This window comes from Telmatherina bonti (assembly GCF_933228915.1).
Source record: "Telmatherina bonti genome assembly, chromosome: 9".
NCBI classification, from domain to species: Eukaryota; Metazoa; Chordata; class Actinopteri; order Atheriniformes; family Telmatherinidae; genus Telmatherina; species Telmatherina bonti.
Genome location: NC_136627.1, coordinates 22,320,730 through 22,344,558, shown reverse-complemented (window position 1 = coordinate 22,344,558; position 23,829 = coordinate 22,320,730). Strand labels below are relative to the sequence as shown.

At 37.7% G+C, this 23,829-nt stretch overlaps 1 protein-coding gene across 2 annotated transcripts in view; it reads left to right on the top strand.

The window, feature by feature from the left end:
- The window catches only part of grik4 (glutamate receptor, ionotropic, kainate 4), a gene marked incomplete at both ends in the record, with an annotated part of 175,185 nt that overhangs the window by 18,626 nt on the left and 132,730 nt on the right, over window positions 1–23,829 (top strand). The gene's annotated exons all lie outside the window — the stretch shown is intronic.

Sequence of the window (23,829 nt, the reverse complement as noted above, 5' to 3'; positions counted from 1 at the left end):
AAAAAACATGTCAGCTGAAGGTCTTGAAATGCTTTTGGTTATATTTGATCTTTTTTTTCACTCCTAACTTTTCTTTTTACTGAGGTTAATCAGAAAACAAGGAAAATAAAAATAATGGCCATCATGACAATTTTTGTTTCCTGCTACCTCTACAAATGTTTGAAAGGCAAAAAAAAAAGAGGCATGCAGAGAGACATGACTGACTTTGCATCAGATTATGTCCATCTTAGCTCAGTGCTTACACTGTTGAAGGACTTGGGGAGTTTGGTTGTGTGTTATTTGAAATGGATACTAATGTTCCCTGTAGCGTTTGATGTGTCCCTGCTTGTTCTGCTCAAACGGTGATGATAAGTCAGTATTTCATAAGCATCAGCCATCACTCAGAGCGGAAGCAAAGGGCCACATGCCAGTGCGAATAAAGAAAAATAAATAAAGCTGAGGAGAGAAGAGAGAGAGAGAGACAGAGTTGGAGGGAAACAGAGATTAGTGATTGAAAGTGAAGGTTAACTTTTCATGGTGTGGATTACTGTATGCTGTATCATTGCCCTGAAGCAACAGGATGAGCACTAGTCCCTTTGGGTGAACTGAGCCCATTGGAGTAACTGAATGACTTCCCATTTCCCTGCTCCCTCATATGAAACGCAGCCACATGGTAATATGGATAACAGGGAAGTGCTCCAGTACCGCAATATTTTTCTCCCCTTTGAGATTCTTGATTCACCAGAGGATGTCTGGTATTATATGTGTGAAATCTGTTCATAGACAATCATCTTTCGCTTCTCAAGTTCCTAGAATCTGGCAAAGTGTGTCATCCTCAAGCTTTGCAAACCTTAGCACCATTATTATTCACTTTCTCCGAATCATTTCGATGCTCGGTTCATTCTGAGTTTTTAAATGTCATCCTTTTAGCTGTCAGACCTGGAAACATAGGCCTGTAACACCTCAGAAAAAAGGGCCAGGGAACAGCATAGTAACTCAGTAACTAATGAAGACTGAATCATTAATGATTACCTAAATTTTGTAATCTCATGAAATCAGAAAGATTAGCTAATGATTATTGGATGATTACTTAATGGACAGTTAGTTAAAAAATGACTGGAAACCTAATCAGGGACAGATGATTCACTGGTTATTACATAAGGTTTGCATTTACGTAAAATCTGATTTTGTGGCTAATGATAAATAAGTTATTACTTAATGGTCAGTTAGTCATACAATGACTGGAAGCATAATCAGGGACGAATGATTCATCATTGATAATTAGGTAATGTTTAATGAATTATTCCTTCGTGATGAGTGTCTTACCACTTTGCTGCTGAGTGGCTCAGACTAACCAGCTGGACCACAGTACCAAATCTATAACAACTTTTTTCTTTTATACTATTTTCTTAAAAACTAGACTTGATCAATAGTTGTTCTATATTACTGAAGTAAAGTGAAAACTCAAAATGAATATGTAATGAGTAAATAAATAAATCATAAAGTCATATAAAAGTCTGACTGACCACTAAGTATCCACCCTTTCATTTTCCTAACTGCTTAGTCCAGTGCATGGTTGCAGGAAGCTGGAGTCTAGCCAAGCAATCATGTTGGGGAAGAGGCAGGTACACCCTGCACAAGTTGTCAGTCCATTGTAGGACCACACAGGGAGACAACCATACACACAGACACACACGCACACGCACCCACTCCTAGGGAAAATTGAGAGTAGCCAATTAACCTAACATGCATGTCTTTGGACGGTAGGAGGAAGTACCTAAAGAGAACCTACGCATACTCGGGGAGAACATGCAGACTCCACACAGAAAGGCCACTGTCCAATCCTACCCCCAGCTAAGGCTCAAACCAGTGATCTTCTTGCTGTGAGGCCCCAGTGCTAACCACTACGCCACCGTGCATTACTATGTAATCATTGGGTAATCATTAGGTCATCTGTCTGGTTTCATGGGAAAGTGAAGCTTAGGTAATTATTAATGAATCCTTAGTCCCTGATTTGTTCCCTGTTAGTTGCTGGGTAACTAAACCAATTCCATGGCCCTTATTGTAAAGGGCCATGGAACTAACCCATAAACAACTCCAGCAAGTGATTTCCAGAGGCAAGAATTCAGGCCTCCAGTCAGTTTAATGAGCAGTGTTATGTACATTGGAGTTTAAATACTGAATACTTCAATTATTTAATTCTTTATTTATGTCTTGCTGATGAAGCCCATTAGATGTAAGCTCCAAACATGTGATCAGATCATTATAGGTTTTGTCCCATTTAGATAGCATCAATCCACAACATATGTCTTTTTAAGGCACTTTAAGCATAAATAAATGCATTGCAACTGTCATGAATAAATTAATAAATAGTTGTGATCTATTTTAGCGCAGAAAGAGCTGTTATTTGTTATTTACACCTAACATGACTGGTTTTCTGTGTTGAGACTTATAGATCACTTGGTAAATGATAAGTCATTTAATGTAGTAAAGCTCGTCAGTAAATGCACAACATGTTTTGCATGAATGATTAAGTAAAAGGTAAAATATCCATAATAATTTCTTGCACAAATGGATCATCTAGAGTTCTGACCACTCTTTAAAAACCCAGAGATGTTTAAAGTACTGTCATAAAAAGTCAAACCATCAGATTTTTACATATTTTAACCAAAAAATGAAAAAGTTATGTGAGTTTTTCTTTTCTGCTGATTATCCAGATGTAACCCAAGATTGATATAATTTCATTAAAACGTATTGAAACACTCTTAATCGGGTTCTTGGCACTTGGCACTGGTTGTTGCCACTAGAAACTTATCATTATTTCTTTGACCTTTGCCTAAAATGCTGTTTGGTTCTTGTAAAAGAAATACTCTTGTCATCCACTGAAAGAAATACTCTAGATTAAGAAAGGTCAGTTTCATGCAGGTTTTACTCCCATGCCATAATGTCATGAGTTCTCTTCATCCTGCAGTGCCATTTATTGTTTTTTATAGTGTGTTTCTGTTACATCAGGTATTTATTGTAATGCAAACACAACTGTACAACACAATTGCAATGAAAACACAACATGATACTCTATCATTTCGGGCTGTTGATGAATATTTTACAACGTTCAAAAATAGATTCCCAGAGAGGTTGTTTTTCCTGAACCAATGTGTTAAATTAAGGGTTCCTACTTTCTTAATTTCGTCCTAATAATATATTCCCCTCCTCTCATCTCAATGTCCACTGATCTCCCTTGACCTTTCAGACAACTGCATGCCAGAGGCTCTAGCTGTGGGCCAGGCCTGCTGAGGGAGATATACTGACTGACAGGTAATGACATCCACTGGGAGCTGGGATTCCCTCAGGACTCTCAGTCTGCTGGGCTACCAGCAGACTGAGAGTCAAAAACCAGCAGACTGTCCCAAAAGTGAAGCTACAACTGCCACATCAACGTTGTTTTCATCATTATAAACATCATCCTCATCATCCTCCTCTTCAGCATCATCTTCAGCATTATCCTTGTGCCGCAGAGATCACACCAGAGCAGTCAGCCCTCTCTGTGCCTGTCTTTGTCACGAACTGTCAGTGTTTCTCACTGCAACAGGTCTGCCACGGGTTTTCCCTGTGTCACCTTCTCTTCCTGTCACTTTCTTACTTTTTTAGATTTGGTTCAGTCTATAATTCTTCCTTTAAATTCCCCTCCTCCTTCCTTTTCTGTCAGTTTGATTCTTTCTGCCTCAAAACTGTCATTCGTTTTCACTCAGTTGGACTAGGAGATCAAACGGAAATGAACTTTCACCATTACTTTCCAGTTTACTTTTCTCTAACCTCCTCATTTATTTGTCACTGGGTTTTACCCTCAGAATGAATCTGTCCTGTGATACGGTGATGCTGGCTTAAAGGATCACTAAGTAGATGTCTGTGTAGATGTATGAGCAGATGTGTCGGTATAAAAGACAGGAAAGGAGGGAGCATCATAATTCACTGAAGCTGCCGTGAGAATTGATGGGAACCACAGGCACTGCACCTGGTGCTGCCATTTTCTCTGAAGTGATGGTGTTTACATTTTTTCCATTCTCCCATCAGCCACTGCTCTGTTGTTTAATACGAACTGGATTAGTAAAAGGCACTGGTTTTTATTAAGCTCCAGGGGTGCTTGGGTTTACAGATTTTTGAGGGACTGTAGCTTTTTAAATGCTCCTAAACTCAAACGGACAACTAAATGCATAAAATATTTCATGTCCTCTTCTCACTGTTTGAAATTTTTATTTCAAAACCATGATGTTATACTGGCTCCAAAGACTTCAAAGTGCTGTTACCACAATTTTACTCAATCGGATGTCTAAAAATTGTAATTAAATCAAAAACCACGATTGATTTAAATAACTATATAAATCCATATTTCTACATTGTACAAAATGAGTGGAACAAATTTCTGTTCTGCGCTGCTGCGGTTTGTATTATTGACTCTTGTCTTGGCCCTCCTCAGACTCTGCAGAATGATCTCCCGCGCTGTGTCATGCTTTGACAGACTACTCAACGCATATTTCTACTTCTGTCATCATATTGGACCCACAGGTGCCAATCCTGCCATGAGAGCATGTCTGTTCTTTTCACCTTCTTTTCTCTCAGCAGTATTTCACTTAGAGCAGTTGCATTTTTCTTACATCCTGATTCCTGAATTTAGTTCAATTCGGGTTCATTTGTATGACACAAATTTCAGGACAAAATCTTCAAAAGGCCTTTTGACGGCCTGTTCCTTGGTTTCTAGAGCAAACCTTTTGGTAACTGCAATTTAAATAAATAAATAAATAAAGTGGAAGTAAACCTGGTCAGGTTCTCTCTACCACTTGTTTGGCTGTGTAAGAACCCCCCCCCCCCCAAGGAGAAAAAAAAATAGCATCAATTATTAGAACTATTGTCTAAGGGAAAAGAAAAATGTTTTTACTTTGAAAGTTTAAATATGCAGCTTAATTTATTTCAATTCATTGTAGTCAACATACTTACCTACTTAAAACAAATCTGTTCATGAATCAGATTAGACCAGTTTATGTTGATATAATCCACTCAGTAAAAAGGAAAAACTGGTCAAGGAAATCTCCTAAAATCATAAAATTATTACTCCATATTGAGCATATGCGGTATGCGGTAAACATTTCCATTTTACATAAGAGAAAACATTCAGCAGAACCAGAACCAGAGGTCAGCCAGAAAAATGACTAAGCCAAATGAGCAGGAAGATGACATAAAATCAAGGCAAAGAGAGGAAAAAAAAGTGCTTGGAGGTGTTCAACAAATCATGGGTGGTACCCCAGCAGTGCATTGGCTAATGGCCACCCAAGCTAGCCCTAATTATAAGCTTTATCAAAAGCAAAGCTTCCAGCTGTTCTTGAAGAAAGAGTGGGTGTCTACTTCCTATATTGGAAGCTGGCTTCACAAGAAGGGGGAGTGATGACTGAAAGCTTTAACTCCCATCCTACCATTAGAAACTCTGGGAACCACAAGTAAACCTACAAGACATGATGGATGTTGGTCAGTAAGGGCTTTATATATGAGGAGAAGAATTTTAAATAAATAAGTCAATGAAGATTAGCTAAAACTTGACAGATATCAGTTCTTCTGTTGGCTGCTTGGTGATTTAGTAGTTAGCAAGGGGGGCTAACAGCAAGAAGGTTCAAGTGGGCAAGTGGGCTCCTCCCACTGTCCAAAGATAAAGCAGTCTTTTGCAGATTCTTAAATCTGAATAACATGTTTCAGCCTGTGTTACAGAATATTGTAATGGATGGACTCAAATGTTGCACTGACATCCAACAGGATAACTAAAGACAAGAGTCTGTTATCTGAGGCCATGATCATTTTTATGATCTGAGCCATATTTCATTCTGGGGAAAATCAAATGTATCAACCCACGGAGGTCTGGATCTGGAGTTATATTCTAAATTAATGTGGAAAATCACACTACAGGCTGATCCAACCTTGATGTAAATACTTTTAAACAAGTCAAAACGAGGCTCAGTAGGTCTCTGGATGCCTGTATGACCTCCCTACAACGCCTGGGCATGCTCCTGATGAGGCGGTGGATGTTCTCCTGATGGATCTCCTTCCAGACCTGGACTAAAGCATCCGCCAACTCCTTGGCAGTCTGTGGTGCAGCTTGGCGTTTGTGGATGGAGCGAGACATGATGTCCCAGATGTGCTAAATTGGATTCAGGTCTGGGAAATGGCCAGTCCATCAGATCAATGCCTTCATGTTGCAGGAACTGCTGACACACTCCAGCCCCATGAGATCTAGTATTGTCTTGCATTAGGAGGAACCCAGGGCCAACCGCACCAGCATATGATCCCACAAGGGGTCTGCTGCTGGGTTGTTGTCCTCCCACGGCTTTCTCCACATCTCCTGATGTACTGGCCTGTCTCCTGGTAGCACCTCCATGCTCTGGACACTACGCTGACAGACACAGCAAACCTTCTTGCCACAGCTCACATTGATGTGCCATCCTGGATGAGCTGCACTACCTGAGCCACTTGTGTGGGTTGTAGACTCCGTCTCATGCTGCCACTAGAGTGAAAGCACCGCCAGCATTCAAAAGTGACCAAAACATCAGTCAGAAAGCATCGGAACTGAGAAGTGGTCTGTGGTCACCACCTGCAGAACCACTCCTTTATTGGGTGTGTCTTGCCAATTGCCTATAATTTCCACCTGTTGTCTATTTATACAACGGCATGTGAAATTGATTGTCAATCAGTGTTGCTTCCTGCTCAGCTTCTCAACAAGATGATAAACTTGTGTGAAAGAAAACTTCAGGTAGTTCTCTGTTATACTTGCACACGAATACATAAAAAATAAAAATGAACTTCATTCCTTAAATTTGCAAATAGTCCTGTCTGATAAGCATCTACTATAATAAAGTTTCTTCCTAATGTTAAGTCATATAAACCGGAAAACTATTAATAAATCATTAAACAAGACAGGGTAATTCTGTTATTTGTTCACTTTCTATACCATGTGTCGGAAAAAGCTCAAGAGTATGATGAAGAGAGCAAATCAGTCTGTGTATATAATTTGCTAAAAAAAAAAAAAAAAAAAAAAAAAAATGGAATCTAGAAAAGGATCAAAGAAAGCTTTTTTTTTTTTTTCATTTTCAACCTCTTCATCAAATCTGTCAGAGACTGAGTCAAGTCCAGTTGGACAATAAGTGTTTTTTTATTATGAGTTGGGTAATCAAAAGAGCTTTAAATAATCTTGGGTCTGTGGCTGACCAATAGCTCTGATTGGAAGATAGCTGCCACTCCTCCTCCTCAGCCTGAAGTTTTGGGAAGCAGAGCAATTTAAACAGCTATGGAGACTAATTCATTCAAGCTAATGTGATCCTCCTGCTGCGACCATGTTTCAGAGAAACTAATCAATATGATGATTACCAATTAAGTCACTTAGTACCAGTGACATATACAAAAGAGATCTGATATTCAGTAAGCCTTAATTTAATGGATTTATAATGTTGTTCTGTTTTTTTATTTAATTAATTTTATTTTTTGCTGTTTTTTAAGTTTTCATGATTTAAACTACATGTGTTTTCTGATTCATATCATTTTGATGACGGGGGGGGGTAGACACAGTTATTATGGGTGATGGTAAGGTGAAAGCAGGTGGGAAGCGGGTGGGATCTGCAGAGAAGCTTGTAACTGAGTTGTTGTTGTTTTTGGATGACTAATAAATTCATCCATATCAAACATGAGAGCTGCCCTATCCAAATCAAATCAAATTTAAATGTCATGCTCATGGCAGTTGCAGTTACAAAGCTGTCAACCAGTCTGAGTGACCTGCTTTGAAAGCCATTCGCTGACAGGCGCCAGGTGTTTTGGAAAAGTTCAAATCAGTGAAGATGACTACTGATTTATGTTTTTTGTTGTTTAAATTGCCATCTAAATTAAAACATATATTTCCCATTTGATGGCATTTAATGTTGGTTAGTTTCCACTCTGAGTCACCCTGTTGTTGAATTGAGCTCCACATATAAATTTGTCCTGCCTTCCAAACACTTTAAATGTGTTTTTCCATTTACCAACACCCATGCAGCACTTCTCATTATATATTTGCACTCTATATGTAGCACTATTTTCTCTACAATTACAGTGATATTAGAGGCAGCATGCAAGCTCGGTGTCTTAGTCAAGTACAGTTCAAAACGTGGAGGAGCTGGGAATCAAACCGCAGATCTGTTAATAAAAACATGAGTACTCCAAGACCTGAACCATGGTTTCTCCATGAATTCAAGCCTGATGCAACATTTTGTACTTTTACCCTTCAAGCCTGATGCAACAAGGACCCCATCACCACCTTCAACACTGAAACATTTATATTTTCTAAAAAAAAAAAAATAGATAAATGTTTACTGTAGTATGTTTTTAAAGTCATTTCAGTGCAGTAATTGGAGCTTTTTTGTTTGTTTGTTTTGGCAGTGGTTTTCCAAGTGGAGCGCTGTCAAATCTAAGACTCTTCATCATTTTGCCTTTTATGTCATTGATTAATTTTTTTTTTTTTTTAACTCAGCTGTGTTGTTGTCACTGTGACTTTCTCTTGGTGTAAACATATAAAATGTGTTCTGCCTCACAGTTTTCAGGCCTCATTTGAAGAGCCTAATGGGATCAGCTAAAAGTCCTGGCTTTTCTTACTAAATGAGACTGAAATGTAATTTGTGCTGAATGATCAGAATAATTCATGGCTTTCTTTTGAAATTAATACAAAATTTGTCAAAACTAAATAAATGTCTTTGTCAGTGTTTACACGTTCTGTTGTTATACTAGCAGTGTGGCTATGTAGCAGTAGCTATCCCTAACAGGAGGTAAACTTCAGATCTTTTGATGCATTGGATAAAAACCCACAAGGCCGGTGCTTTTGGGGACATGCTTGTGCCAATGTGCCCTCGGCACAATGAATCATCTATGATGACAACCGCTGTTCATTCGCTAACTCCATGCTGATAAAAATAACTCATTCTTTCTAAAGTTGTGAGATTTGCCATCCACTACAGAGACTTCATGCCCATTAGTCTATATGAAGACGTCAGAATTTGGAAAAGTGGTTGAAGTTCAGCTGAAATAAGGAGAAGAAGAGAGGGTGTGTTATTTTGCTTGATGAATAGCTTTCATACTTTCACACATATCCAACCTACTGGGAGTTGATCAGAGTGAAAAGCAGCTCTAGCTTGTCAGGAGATGAAATCAGTGATGACACTGCACAAAATGCTGTATACACACAAGCTGAAGTGTGACAAACATTGTGATGCAAAGTCATTCACAAACATTTTTTTTTTTTTTTTTTTCCTTCAGTAGCTCCCCACCATTCCCAAACCCACTTAGCCCCTTCCATTTCCATTGATTTGAGTGTGTATACCTTGTGGATGCCTTGTAACAATGCTGACAGTGGCAGGGTGTAAACAACCTGCCTGTTTTTGTTTTATCTGATGATATTATGCAGCTCCGTTAACACTCCACTGGAGCTAATGTATTTACAATAAGAGGCAGAAAACCTTGCAGTGTGTTTCCAGTTGTTCTCTTGCGATTTATGTCAACATCTGCAGTCAGTATGTTTTTGTGCCAAATGCAGTCGTGGCTAATACTTTTTTCATCTTTCTTTTCTTCATTAATAAACAAATTCAGGCCTGTCACACTTAGCTTGTTGCGTGGTTGCATGATTTAAAAAGTTAATTTATTGTGCAGCGTTGTTAATTTTAATTGTTCAGCATGTAATTACATTTGTTAATGAATGCTTGCGTTCACTATAGCAGCTTCTGCAGGCCTCTGTGGTACTGCATCAGCTACTTGTGTATGGACACTTGGCTACCTCTTGTTTAAAGCTTTGCAGCTCTGCAGTGCTGCTTGGGAATAAGCTGAAGTGAAGCATGAATTATGGTAACATTATGCAAACAATTACTCCCAAGACACATATGACTATGATGCACACACTCTGACACAGTGAGAAAACACAGAAACCTACTTGCACTTCCAGTCCCATGAGTTCTGTCTCACAGACATGTCTCATGACAGCTTCTGCTCATGTATTCCCCGGAGTGAAATATTGTTCAGATCATAAAAGTGATCATAAATCTATACCGCATATAAATATATTTGGTATTCAAACACACCAGAGCAAGCACTCGTGTGCAATATAACTTTAATGTCAAACGATTCAAAATTTAATCACATACTAGTCAGGGCATCACTTTTAAGTTGAAAAGTAAAACATCTGTTCTTGTGTGAACTCAAACCTTTTCAGATTAAAGATAAAGATCCTATAATAGAGGTTCAATGCAACAAATGTCACCACAAACCTTTTTAATCACTGAGATTATTATATTTTATTTTCCATGGCCCATTTGGGTGAAATGAAGCATGCTTATATGCCAAGTAAATAAGTAGACAAATCATAAAGGCGCACAGGCAGTTCCATGGCAGTGCTTCATCTGCTTGTCCAACTTTTTGATTCAGTTTGCATGCTATGGAAGTCTGCCCATCATGATGTTTGACTGAAGACCCTGCATCTATTGGTTGATTCAGTTGTAGGATGGATGTGTCCACAATGTTTTGATAAAAAATGCTTTAATCAGCTCTCCATACATTTGAGTTGTACATGTTGTTATTCAAAAATTACTTTATTTTTTGTATGTCCATGAAATTCTCCTCAGTGTGAAACTGCATGGTTTCATCTTGGTATAAATCGAATGTCTCGCACACCATGTGATCACTGTATTCTTAATAGAGAAAGGAGTGACCAGCTAGGAACCACTGATTTATAAAATACCAGTCTGTAAAATGTAGTCTACCTAAAGGAGACCAACAGATTCCATCTGCTTTAACTGTTTTGCGGAATGGGACATGGACATAGACACATGCCAAGGCCAAAGATAAATGCTTTGCCAAAAGAGAGTAGAATGAGGAGACGTACTTAGGGCATCGTAGCATGCCCCCCCTAGCAGCCTCGCGTAAAAAGGCAAGTATTTGTAAATGACAGAGTTGTACTTAACAGAAACTATACTGATTAACTGTGTATGGTGTATAATGGTGTCCATTCTTATGACCCATTGTATCCTGTTCAGGATTGCAGGCTGAAACCTGTGCCAACTGTCACTGGGCGAGAAGCAGGCTGGACGAATTGCCAACCCATCAAATTGCCAGCTAACAGACACACATACACACTCACTTGTTTAAACTCAGGGAGAAAAAGCCCATAAACAAAGATCCCATCCATAAATTAAACCACAAACTTTTTGTCTTTTTACTATCATAATTTATCATTCAACATGTAAGTGACATTACACAAGGTGTACTTGCTTCTACAAACAACATATTCTGGAATATGGCAATATTTTTCATATTACATATGGAAATAGATATGTGTGATTTCAATGAGGGGGACCTAGTCGCTCTGATATTGCAAGCAACAGACCATTGATCCTGTTCAGTTTGTCATATGTTGCATTGTTTTTTAATCTAGCTTTATTTTGCTATTTATTTTGTAGCTATGTTGGTCAGTTTCTCAGTATTATTATTTTAAACTTGTCTTGAAGGACATAAGAACCTGGTCTAAAGTTTTCCTCTATGATGGCCCTGTTGTCCCAGGCAGTATAGCATAGTACTATTAGAGGAGAGGCGCTGTCAGAAACCATCAACAAGACTGCTTTGTATTCTAGTCATGCTTCTCATTCTTAATCACCTACTCTTAGACGTATACAAATACTGGAAACAGAGGCATTTTCTGCTTTTCTTTTCATTTGCTTCTGAATCAATAGCTTTTACCTTTACAGACCCAGCAAAAAGGCTATTAGTCTTCATTTTAATGAGAAAATTTCAATGGCCGTTATAGTAATTCACTGCATCAGATGGATATCTGCATTTAAACCTCTGATGTTTTTCTTTTTTTCCTCTTTTTACCTATTACAAGTTGCAAAAGATTAAGTTAAACTGTCAAACTTTTCACAGGTCAGTAGAGATGGCTTCAGCATCCAGACTCAGATTAATGAGACTTAACACATCAGTTCAATCACATATATCATTATCAGAGTGCGTAGGCTGTAATTATATTATGTAACACCAGGAAATCAGTTTCTTGTCACCAGGTCTTTGGTAAGCAAGCCTTTCTAATTATGTAAGATGGCACCTTCACTTTCCTCAGTAGTTCACACAACAGGGCTTGAGGATGAGATTGATTTAAGTGTGAAACCAGTCATTTTATTTGCCATGCAACCAGACAAGCAGACAGATTGGCCGTGGTATAGTTTGTTGTCATGCTGCTCTGAGTGAATACAGCAGCTATTAGGCAAACATGATGCTCTTTATTTTGCTGCGGACAGACACAAAATCATGAATGTTTAGCATGCAGAACCATGCACATGTATTCACACAATTAAAGAAAAGAGGCAGAATTTGAATTTGAAAAGGCTCTGGTGTCCGTCAAGTTTTCTTCTAATTAATGTCAAAACAAACATCAAATAAGTTTATTATTATTATTATTATTATTATTATTATTATTATTATTATTATTATTATTATTATTATTATTATTATTATTATTATTATCAATAATAATAATAATAGTAGTAGTATTATGTAGAAAAATGTTTGTTTTTCTAACTTTGGACATGAACAGTAGTAAACATTATTGCAAACAGATGAGGCAACCCTGAAGATAGGCTAGGAATGAAAAGTATATCATTTGTTTCTCAATGTGAATATTTAAAAACACATTTTTTACAATATCTCTTTAAATCTGTATGTTTTACAGTTGCAGAATTCAACATCCTGAAAAATTTTAAATCGAAGCAAATGTACAATTATATAATACTTACTATTACAAGACTGGGTGGGGGTAGTGGTGGTTGAGCTGCTTGTCTTGTGACCTGATGGTATGCAGTTCAAATCTTGCTCCCCTACGCTGCTGCAACCCCAAGGAAGATTGTTCTCTGAGGGCTGGTCCCTCATAATAAATGCAGAAGGAAGGGCATTTGGCATAAAACATGTGCCAATTCACCCAAGTGATGGTTCACTGTGGGGACCTCTTCATAGGGACAAGCCGAAAGCTAAACAACATTCACAATTATAAGACTGAATATAGCATAACATTTACAGGCAACTTTGTAAGATTCTCCAGAGAACCAAGAACACAAAGTTTAGTTGCCTTTACTCAAGTTATTAACTTGACCTGGATAGCTGTGAATTTACACCAAACAACTTTCTAAGAAGTCTAAATAATCCCAAATTACTTCCGAAAGGCCTCATGATTCTGACTTGCTTTGATACCACACTAACACGTAATATGCCTTTTCCTGGAGCCATTGTTGCCCTGCAGCACCCCGACAGTAAGGAATTACACTCCACAACTTTTGTTCCCACACTGGGCATCAGGTGACAGCTACATTTTGCTATACAGCACTGTCTCACATGCTAGCAACTGGTTTTCAACACACTGGTGGTTTGAAATGTGCACCATGGCTAATACAACAAAGAAACACAAAAGGACAATAAGGACATTAGGAAGCTAGTAAAAGAAAGAGAGAAAGTGACTGAGTTAAGAGTCGTAATGACTGAAAAGAGCCCGGGAAAGAGACAGAATGCAAGCAAGTTAGATGCCAAGTTAGCCTTCACTAGAGGGTGCCAAAGTGAAAATCTCTGTCAGAGTTCAATGGTGTTGCTTTAAATACTGCAAATGGTTCATCATCATCATTTTCTGTAGCACTTAATCCAATTCAGGGTCAAAGGGAAGCTGGAGCCTATCCCAGCAATTAGCAGGCGAGATGCAGGGTACACCCTGGACAGGTTGCCAGTCTGTCACAGACTGTAAATATTATGACCAGATTATGTTCAGGCTTTTTTTTCTCTTAATGTTGCCGTCCATATAGATGTACTGTAGACTGTAAGTTTCAGGAAGAACAGTCTATGTCATTTGTAGCGATCTTGGCCTCCCAGGATTAAAAAACATTCGACTGGATTAAACAATAGTTGTATTTCTTTCTCTGCAGTAAGATTGGTCCACACAGGACGAAGAGAGAGTGACCATTTGACCCAAGAGGCAGGGTGACACTCAGAGATTTACACCTTTACTCCCTACAGAATGCGGCTGTGTCAACACGAAGGATTAAAGCACATCTAACAATTTATGGTCGCAGGTCGGGGGAGATGCCGAGAGTCGCATCTGACCAAACCCTGGTTCTTGTCAGAAATGACACTTCTAAGCCAAAAGACGAGACTCCATGGCACCAGAACAACTTGACGGAGAAGGAGACAGAAGGAATCCAAACTTCTTTCCCCAATTGAAGGAACTGATCTAACTTAGTCTAAAAGACTGTGGTTAATTGTTTGGTTGAATTTCTTCTTTTCCATTATTTTATCTTGATATGTAATGTAATTCTTTGAACTGATCACACACACACATTAATCATGAACACTGCAGTAAATAATTGTTGATTATGTTTTCCAAGCTTCAGACTTCTCTTAAGCTACTAATATGAATGAATAAAATGTGTTTTCTTTTTTTTTTAGGATCACCCAATGAGGACGAGTCATGACAATTAATTAATCCACCTTTAATAAAATTAACTTGTAGCCAATCTTTTCATGTGTGAAAGTAATACTATAAAATGCTTTCCTTCGCCAGCAAACGAGGAATCTTCATAACTCTGAAAGAATGTGATTTGATGTGTATTGCGGCAGACAAAGCAAGGAGTTGAAAGTATCCTGTTCACATTAATGAGATGCAGAGGGAAGGAACTAGAGCTGACCTGATTGGATAAGGTTGGTCAGCCTCTGACAGAAGCAACTCATGATTGGCTGGAAGTTCGAAAGGCGGGTCTGTTTAAATTAGACTGGCAGACCAACTTCCTGAGCTTTTTCTCATCCAGAGTTTTTTTTACTTTTTCGTCTCCTCTTAAAGTTTCTGCTTTTCTTTTTGTCCTCTGTTTAGTTCTTTAGCCTTTCGTCTTCTTTTTCTTTTTGTTATTTCATTATAAGTTTTTACCTCTCCGTTCTTCCGAACGGGAGAAAGTACAAGTGTTTATTTGTAACCAGTATTTTTCCCGAGATCAGTAATTAACTAGAACCGTAGCTCCAACTTTTTCCATTACGTCTTTACACGTAAAATCTGGAACTATCTATTTTTGGGACAATCTGGATCATCATCACACCACTCTGGAACTCCGCTGAACGGATCCAGAAGGCCAGAGTAGCTGCGTAGACCTACATCTTCTGACGCTCCAGGGATCCAATTCCTCCGGAAACGCGCCGAATAGGGGACCAACCACCCGCTTCGACCCACACTCCGGATTCAGCGTTCAAAGTAGGATCTGATAGCGCTCTGACATTTGTGATGTCCCAAACCAGTACATCAAATTCTAATTAAATAATTAAATTCGAATTCTTATCCAAATTTAGAATTATTGAACACGTTCTTGTCAAAGATTTAAGTAAGATAATCATCCCGATTTATTTGCTTAATTCCAACCAGTTTCTTCCTGCTCCATCTCATTTAATTAATCTCAGCGTTCTTTATTAATGTTATAAATGAAATTCCATGTTGACAAATTCATCATACCATCTCACCAATAACATCTCTCCATCATTGCTCATTTTCACTGCTGTATGTTTACCATCATTGTAAATAAATATGTATAATCAATTCATCCGTTATTGTCATAATTTCTGAATGCACGATTTCTGGTTCATTCGTTCTTAGGATTTACTCCTTTGAAGTGAGACTGTTTATTGAATTGAGTTTATTTCAGGTGTCTCATCCGCCTGAATTTTAAGTTAATTAAAGGTGATGAGTGGTGCTCCGAGGTAATTAATAAATTCATAATTTGTAGAGGCTATTCCGCTACACATTTTTCATGAATGATTGATTCATCCATGTTTATGCAGATTTTGAATACTCTATCTTGTCACCGCCTCTTCATAAATAACATTCCCAAACAGTAGTTATTCTTTATTGCCTCATCATCTTTAACAAGATTGCAAATTCCCCTTGAATGTCCTCCTGATCGGACCACCCATGTAGAAATAATATTGAGAGATATTAATGTGTGTAAAAAATAGTGTGGTAGCTGCCCCTGAGTTTTCTTCATGATCGTGACAAAGCAAAGTCAGAGCACAAGCTGCAGAGTTAATAGGCAGATTTTAATAAATATGCTGTAGGAAAAGTACAGAATGAGTGTGTGTCCTTTTTTGACACAAACCTCAGATTCTGTAACCAAGAGATGAGATTGGACCAGTTCATCTCTGGGTCATATCTTCAGTTTTACCTAATTTTCATTTTTCCACATCAATAATGTGTTTACACAATGTCTGAAGAATTAATGAGGTGCTCACACTGTAATACTTCATCATTTGTATGTGGAGAAAGGCCTGTATGGGAATTTTATTAAGGTTTGATGGTGTACCGTGGATTTTTTTCTTTTTTTTTAATCCACTCAAATTTAAAAAACCCTCCAATATACCTTTAAATTGACGTGAACTCCATTTTGCTCTCGTTGTGTCTCACCTCTTATCAGTGTAGAGTAGAGAGAGTGTGTGGTTCCATCTTACGGATTGTCCCATCAAAATGTTACTGATAATGACGAGTTGATTAGAAATGTTTTATGCACATTAAATGGCTTTTATGTAGTCTATAACGATTAATCTGGTGGATTTTTATCTCTTTTGGCGAGTAGGAATATCTTCTGTTGCATAATGATGTCTTCAGACAGGGTTATACTTGCTAAGGTCCTGAAAAGCTGATGATAACAATAACCCTTTTTTTTTTTTAAAGCTTCAAATTCATAACTCATTTTAAATAAGTTTTTTATGCTTCCTTAAGATGGAATATGTGAGATGTTTACATTAGCAGTCAAGAGCTAAACTTTTGAACTCTTACCTTTCAGAATATTACTGTGTATTTTTTCATGCAGATTCTTATCATGGATGTTTTAAACAGGGAATCTGACAAATAAAATGAAAAACATGGACAAAAACATTTATTTTTGTAAGACATTGTTTGTTTGTTCCCTATGTTCTCAGGTATAAACATTATTTCTGAAAGTAGAGACACATTTGAGTAACTAGAATTGTGCTGTTATTACATAACAGCACGTATGAATGCATTAATGTGTAATTACTGATGTATAATGCAAAACAGAAAAAACCTGTTCATTTTTAAGAGGTGAAAACTAAGATGAATTTGTCATGAATTAGTGAGAGGCATGATGTTGTGATAGCTTTAGGGCGATCTAGTGGCGATTTAAGGGAGCACTTTTAACTTTTTGAACTGCTCATAGAGCAGTGGTGCAACTTATTGAAATTATAGTGTAGAACTTTAATTTAATTATGACATGACTGTTTTGGTGTGTAGAAAGCACATCATTATCTTATCACCACCATTGTACAGTGAATAAACCACCTTACACATAAAGCATCCCTGGATGTGTTTCCTTCTGACAGAGCTAGCAGCCCATTCCAGCTGCCATCAGATGTGCAGCATTCTATCCAATCTGATAAAGTATGAAATATATCGAAAGAATGAAAGAAATGAAGTGATAAAAAATGCAGAGGGGAATGCTTTCTTAGAGATTAAAAAAGATGAATGAGGTGGGAAGTTTTATTGAGTAGACGTATTCAGTATATGTCACTTGTGGAATTTGAACCAATGGTTTCCAAAGCCATAGTCCTGTCCCATTATCACTAGGCCCCTTCCTATAACATGTATGTATGAATAGGAAAAGAGAAGCTCTTCTATTGAGAAGAGGATTTATTATATATCTGTGTACGTGGAGATATCTTAGAAAAATATTGAATATTTGACTATAATGCTATGAAGAACTAAATGCGGTTCAAATTTCTTTGCAGAAATAATTATTAAATATCATCTAATCATAGGATTATTATGTTTGAAAGTTGCATCAACCATTTGCCATTATTTAACTTTAGCTACTACAGAGACAGATCTGTTGATCAACTGAGAAGCACGCGGTTTCTTTTCATTTTTGGTCTTAGATTGCCATCTAGTGATGATGTAAGGGAGCACTTTTCAATAGTAGGAAGGAATAGTATGCCATAGTGTTGCAAAGAAGACAACCGTGTCAGACCATGATGTACCGGATAGTGAAGGTGGTAAGATGTAAGGCAAATTAGGTAAAAGAACTACAATATTTTAGTTTTGCAAACCAAGAATTTCTTAAGGATTGGCAGCAAGCAATGTCACAACTGTTGTAGGGCAGATCTACGATCGAGGCTTAAAAACTCTTCTCTGGCCCACAGTCTTATTTAACCTCCAGGCCACAAACATTCAGGTAAAAAATTTACCATACAATGTGTCATTTTTAAAAAATTGTCTTTATGTTTCACCTTGAATGAAAAGCGTTGTCTTGTTTTTGCACATTTTCTCCACATTGGTTTGGAATCATGTAGTCTTTGTCTTACTTATGCTGTTTTTCAGACTTTACTCAATGTAGCACAGCTGAAAGCGATAAAGTCAACAAAGACACTAGCAGTACTCTGCATGGCCTTTAATTTTTAAATAATTTGCAAAAAGACTGAGCTGACACTAACTATGTTAATTTAGATAGTAATAAACAGACGGTGCTGGTTGAAGAATTCAGCTGGGAGCAATCATGTAACTTGACACAGTGTGAATGGAAGGTAGCTTTGATAAAAAGTGAAGTTCCATCATAAATTTATGTAAAACTTGCTGGTTTCAAAGCAGCACAGATTAGCGCTAGATGTAGGATCACCTCTATTTGTACATGGCTGTTGTGAGACCGTGCCACAGAGGTACAGACTGAAAGTAGTCAGTGTTATAGGGCTGCAATGTACTGGACACTGGAAACTGGTAAAAACAGCAAGAGAATCTCCAAGACATGCTGGGAAGCTCCGCCCACCAAGGCCTAACAGGCTACAATACATTGGTAGGTTAATATGCTAGTTTGTCTGTAATTGATTAGTTGCAGTGCAATAAATATGCCGTCTATAGTTCTAATGAAAATAAACATGTTATGATTGAAAAGTGTCTGAAACTGCTTTTTTAAAATGGCAAAATAGAGGCACTGAGCTGATTGATGTAACAAGGTTACCCCCCTATCCTTTGTTAAATAAGTTATAAAAGTCTTTGCTGATACTAATTGTGCTTGTGTTTACAACAGTAACAAACAGATTCTGCTGCAGCTCCCAGCTGGGAACATTGAGAGCAATCATGGAACTTGACACAGTGTGAATGGAAGCAGTTTCAATAAAACATAAAATACCACCATAAATTTCTGTGAAACTTGCTGGTTTCAAACCAGCACATACAGAGATATGTAGAAACTTCTCCATGTGTACATGGCTGTTATTAGAGACTTCCACAAAGGTGCAGACAGAACGTTGTCAGTATTAATAGGGCTGCCATGTACCGGACACTTGAAACTGGTGCAGACCTCTAACTCCTGTTGAAGCACTTTGCAGCTCATTTTGCAAAAACTGACTGACTGAGCTGAATTTTTTCAGTATCCAATTGGCATTTGGTTTGAAGGCTTGTCATCCAATCACAAGTTCATCCTTTCATTCATTTTCCAAACCGCTTAATCCAATTCAGGGTCGCGGGAAAGCTGGAGCCTATCCCATCTGTCTTAGGGCGTAAAGCAGGGTACACCCTGGACAGCTCGCCAGTCCGTCGCAGCCAATCACAAGTTATTTTTATAAAACGCTAAATATTTCAAAACTACAAAAGTTTGCCATGATAAAAGTCATAGCTTAATTCTCCTGAATGTACCAAAGAGATTAATATTTAAATGGCTGTAGTGGCACAGACGGTTAAAGAGGAGTTCAGTGCCGCATGCACACTGGTAATGTTGTGAAGGACAGCTTACTGTAAGCCTGCACAGCCTCTTTAGTATATTTTTTCCATCAGTGTGAAGACAGGATAAAATATACAAAGCCATTAAACTGGAAAGCAGCTGAGAGGAGGTGCTGAGAGAAGGCAGCACTTGGCGTTTTCCAGTAAGAAGGTCTTTGACCTTCACATTCACTGTCCTCTACATCTCATGTAAACTGAACTTGCTCATTTAATGGCTCTCCTTCGTTAAGTGGTGTGACCCATTAGACAGTTTAACAGAAATATTCAGTGAGGTTTAGTTTTAAAATTTGTCTGCCATACATAGAATGAAGAAGCAAAGTGAGAGGGGATGGAAGTCATAATTATATGGAGAGTACTTGAGTCAATGTCCCACAGGAGAGGTTGAAATGCATATAGGTTGCTGGCTTATTTTGTGTTCTTTGAAAGGCATCCAAGTGCACAACCTGCCCCATAGCAGTATCTTAGCTGATGTGGTTATTAAGCCCCATAAAGCTTTCTAGTAGTACTTAGTGCCTGTTTGTGTGTTGGCATGTTTTCAAGAAAAACAAAGTTTGATCCATCCTAGGAGTATGATATTGCAGACTGATTCCCAGCTGGGGTCCTGATCAGTATACTTCCAACACTTTGACCCAGAGACAGTCTTGTTTAGTTTTCAGTGTCATATGGCCAATATTAAGGAATTAACTTCACAACAAGAGGCAATTTGTTCCATCTTCATGATGGTTTCCATATAAAATATCTTACAGGGCACATGGCAACTGTCAATGAAGCCGAAGTCCATTTTCAAGTATGTTTGTTATTGAAACTATATGCTGACATATCACTCTAAATTTGCTACTGGTGGTAATGCTGCTTGTTGATTGGAATGAGCCAATATGTTGATGTAAGTTGTAAACACAACATTGACGATGCCCTTTATGCTTCACACTTATAACATTCACACATTCGCAATTTTTTGCCACCAAGTCTAGAAGTTGAAGTTCGTCTTGGCAGATGTGATTAGCTCTTCACTACAAGCTATGTTCACCTCTATAACCACTGTATTCACCAATTACTTCAATCATTCACCAATTACTTCCGTTGGCTGTTTTCAAACTTGATCTTTCAAACTGCATTGAAAAAAGCAACATTCGCTCCAGACTTCCAGTGAAATCCAGCCACTTACTAATCATGCTGGAAAATGACTGAGAGAGGTCAAGCGTGAAGACTGCAAGTAATCTTATGACAAATTTATTGCATGCAAATGTTTTGATAACATTTTGTGCTTCGCATGCCTTTCTGCTAACTTGTGTGTTAAATTTCCATGCAAAAACATGTAAAACTAATGCCAACCAAAAATGAATAATTATTGATAGGTCTTCCATTATTCTGGACATGCTTTTCGGCGAAAGTGCACTTTCAAAGCAAACATTTCTGCTTCATATCCTTCCTCCTGTGCAGGCACAATTTCAGGATGTCCAGTTTTTAGGTATAAGAATCCTCTGCCATGACCTGCATGGGTGAATGAAACGCCACAGTAGGTCTGGACATTGCATCACTAAATTATTTAAGTGCAATTTAAGCCTTGTATTTCACTGAGCTGCAGTCCAGTTGTGTAGTCAAGGGCATATGCTGGTATATGGAGTATACATGCTTTTTTTAGTCAGCATTGAGTATACTCACTTCGAAACCCCACTGTGATGCTGCTTTTACTATTACAAACATCCCTACACATGTAGCCTACCTATGTTGCCCAGGCGCTTGCCGATGCTACACTGGTGCTGTTAGCAATCAGCTACATTAACTCTAACCTAATCGTAGACATAATAAAGATATATATATATATGTATGTGAGCCTGTCTCTCACTAGTCTGTGAACTCTTCCTCCCTGAAATCAAAGAGCAGAAATTATGTGACAATCAGCAAATATGATGATGGATTTTTGGGGTGAACTAAGTTGAGTAGAGTAGTCTTACATGTCTCTTTTTCTGAAACAGCGTTTTTCTGCGGTACTTTTTTCTTTTTTGATAAAAAAGGATGAAATATTGAGAGTACACCCGCTCTCGAGGGCCCACTTCACCACTGCCTTCTAGTTGTTTGTTTGTCGTTAATTTCAAATAAAACATCAGTGAGCATGTTAAGCTGTCAATAGGGAGCTGTCAAGGGGAGTTTTTTCCTTCCCACTGTCACCACGTGCATGCTCAGGGTGGGGGATTGGATTGAAGTCATGACTCGATGCAATCAGTTGGTTTCTATTATAGGATATGTATGAATTGGCTCAAAATTATGTGTATGTTGATTTGATTTGTGTATGTAAAGTGCCCCGTGACAACATTGTTGTGAAGTGGCGCTATACAAATGAAGTTGAATTGAAATGAATTGAATAGCTATATGTGAAGAGGAAGATGATGAAGGAAAGAAATCAACCCTTGTTTAAGACTTTATTAGACAGCCATGAGAATAACCTTAAATGAACTTTCACTGCTTTATGCCTATGTCTTAGTAAAGTACTGTAATTGGCTGTAGAGCTGGTTATAATATTACCATGTGGTCATATCAGATGAGTGGATATGTCTCATTGTGTGTGTAAGACGTAGCTGTTGTTTTTTTGTCTGTGTGATTAGTCAGGAAAAGGTCCCGTCAAATATGTCTGAGCTCTTTATGAACCACTGCACCATTCACATTGATGTAATTAGACTCAAAGTTAAAATAAGTAACCTGCATTTTTTTTGTTTTCTTCTCTCTAACAGACAAATCTGAAGAACATTTACCTCTCAGCAAATCTGCTGTTTTTTGTGCCTTATTAATTAATTTTATGACTTACTTCTGCTTAAGCTGAGCTGTTGTGTTTATCAAATATAAAGGCATTTATTGCAAAGGTTACTTGCAAACAAAAAGCAAACTGCTCCTTTTATCATGTTTTTCTTTTTACCCAGACTGTAGGGTTAAGGTGCTAGAATTAATTTCATCTCGCAGTCTGGTGATGTAGTTTGATGAAATGTTGTAGTATATAGAATTTATGTGTTTTTATCAACCTTTTTGTTTCATTTGAAAAGGCAGATAAGCAGTCAGGATCATACCTCTCTGAAAATGCAAATTCAGTGTCAGACCCTTTAATAAATATAACAGAAAGAATTCGCTTCAAGTTTGGTATTCCATTTTTTTTCGATTTGATTAAATTTAATTCAGGTTTATTTGAATAATGCCTGTTTACAACAAAGTAATCCCAAGATACTGTACAGATTTACTCAATTCATTGTCATCCAATCAAAACAAATTACATTGGCCATTTTTGAGGCGTCTTTTTAAAAAGCTCATGCAATCCTGTGACAGTTTTAATCTAGATTTGTTTTAATTCTTTCCCAAGATCACGGATGGGAAAGTCTAATTCCTGTAAAAAAGTCTTTGCAGCACTTCCCAAAGACTCTGAAACACTCCGTCTTTTGCTCCCTAAACAACTTTTTACCCTTTTCAAGACAGATGAATCCTTTCATTTTTGCCTTGGAACAAGTGAGTTCCTTTAGAAAATTAAACCTTTTTTGCAATTATTATTCTCCTGGATGATGGCCCTTTACTATATTTCCCAGTTCAAAACTGCATTGGGCGAAATTGTAACAATTTATACAAATGATGTGATGCGAAACTCCTTCAACCATAATGTGTCTTCCAACAAAACAATTTTAAGACTGAGAAGCCACTTAGAGGTAAATAATTTCAACCAAGTTGAATACAAGCTGAAAAATATCAACCATTGCAGTATTTACATGTTGCTTTGTTGAATCCAGGGGTTTATGTGTTTCTAGGCCTGATAGTATGAGATAGGCAGTTAATCATCTCTGAAATCTGGATTTTTTTTTTTTTTTGTTTAGGAAAATGAACTTAGTGCTGACAGGAAATTGACAGTATGACTTCTATGTGGTTGAAGTTCACAAGAAAACATTAATCTTTTGACATTAGAATAATGTTTTTCATGCATGTATACAAATGTTTCACTTCTCCTATGTCGTAACTGTGACTGCAGTCTAACTGTTTCT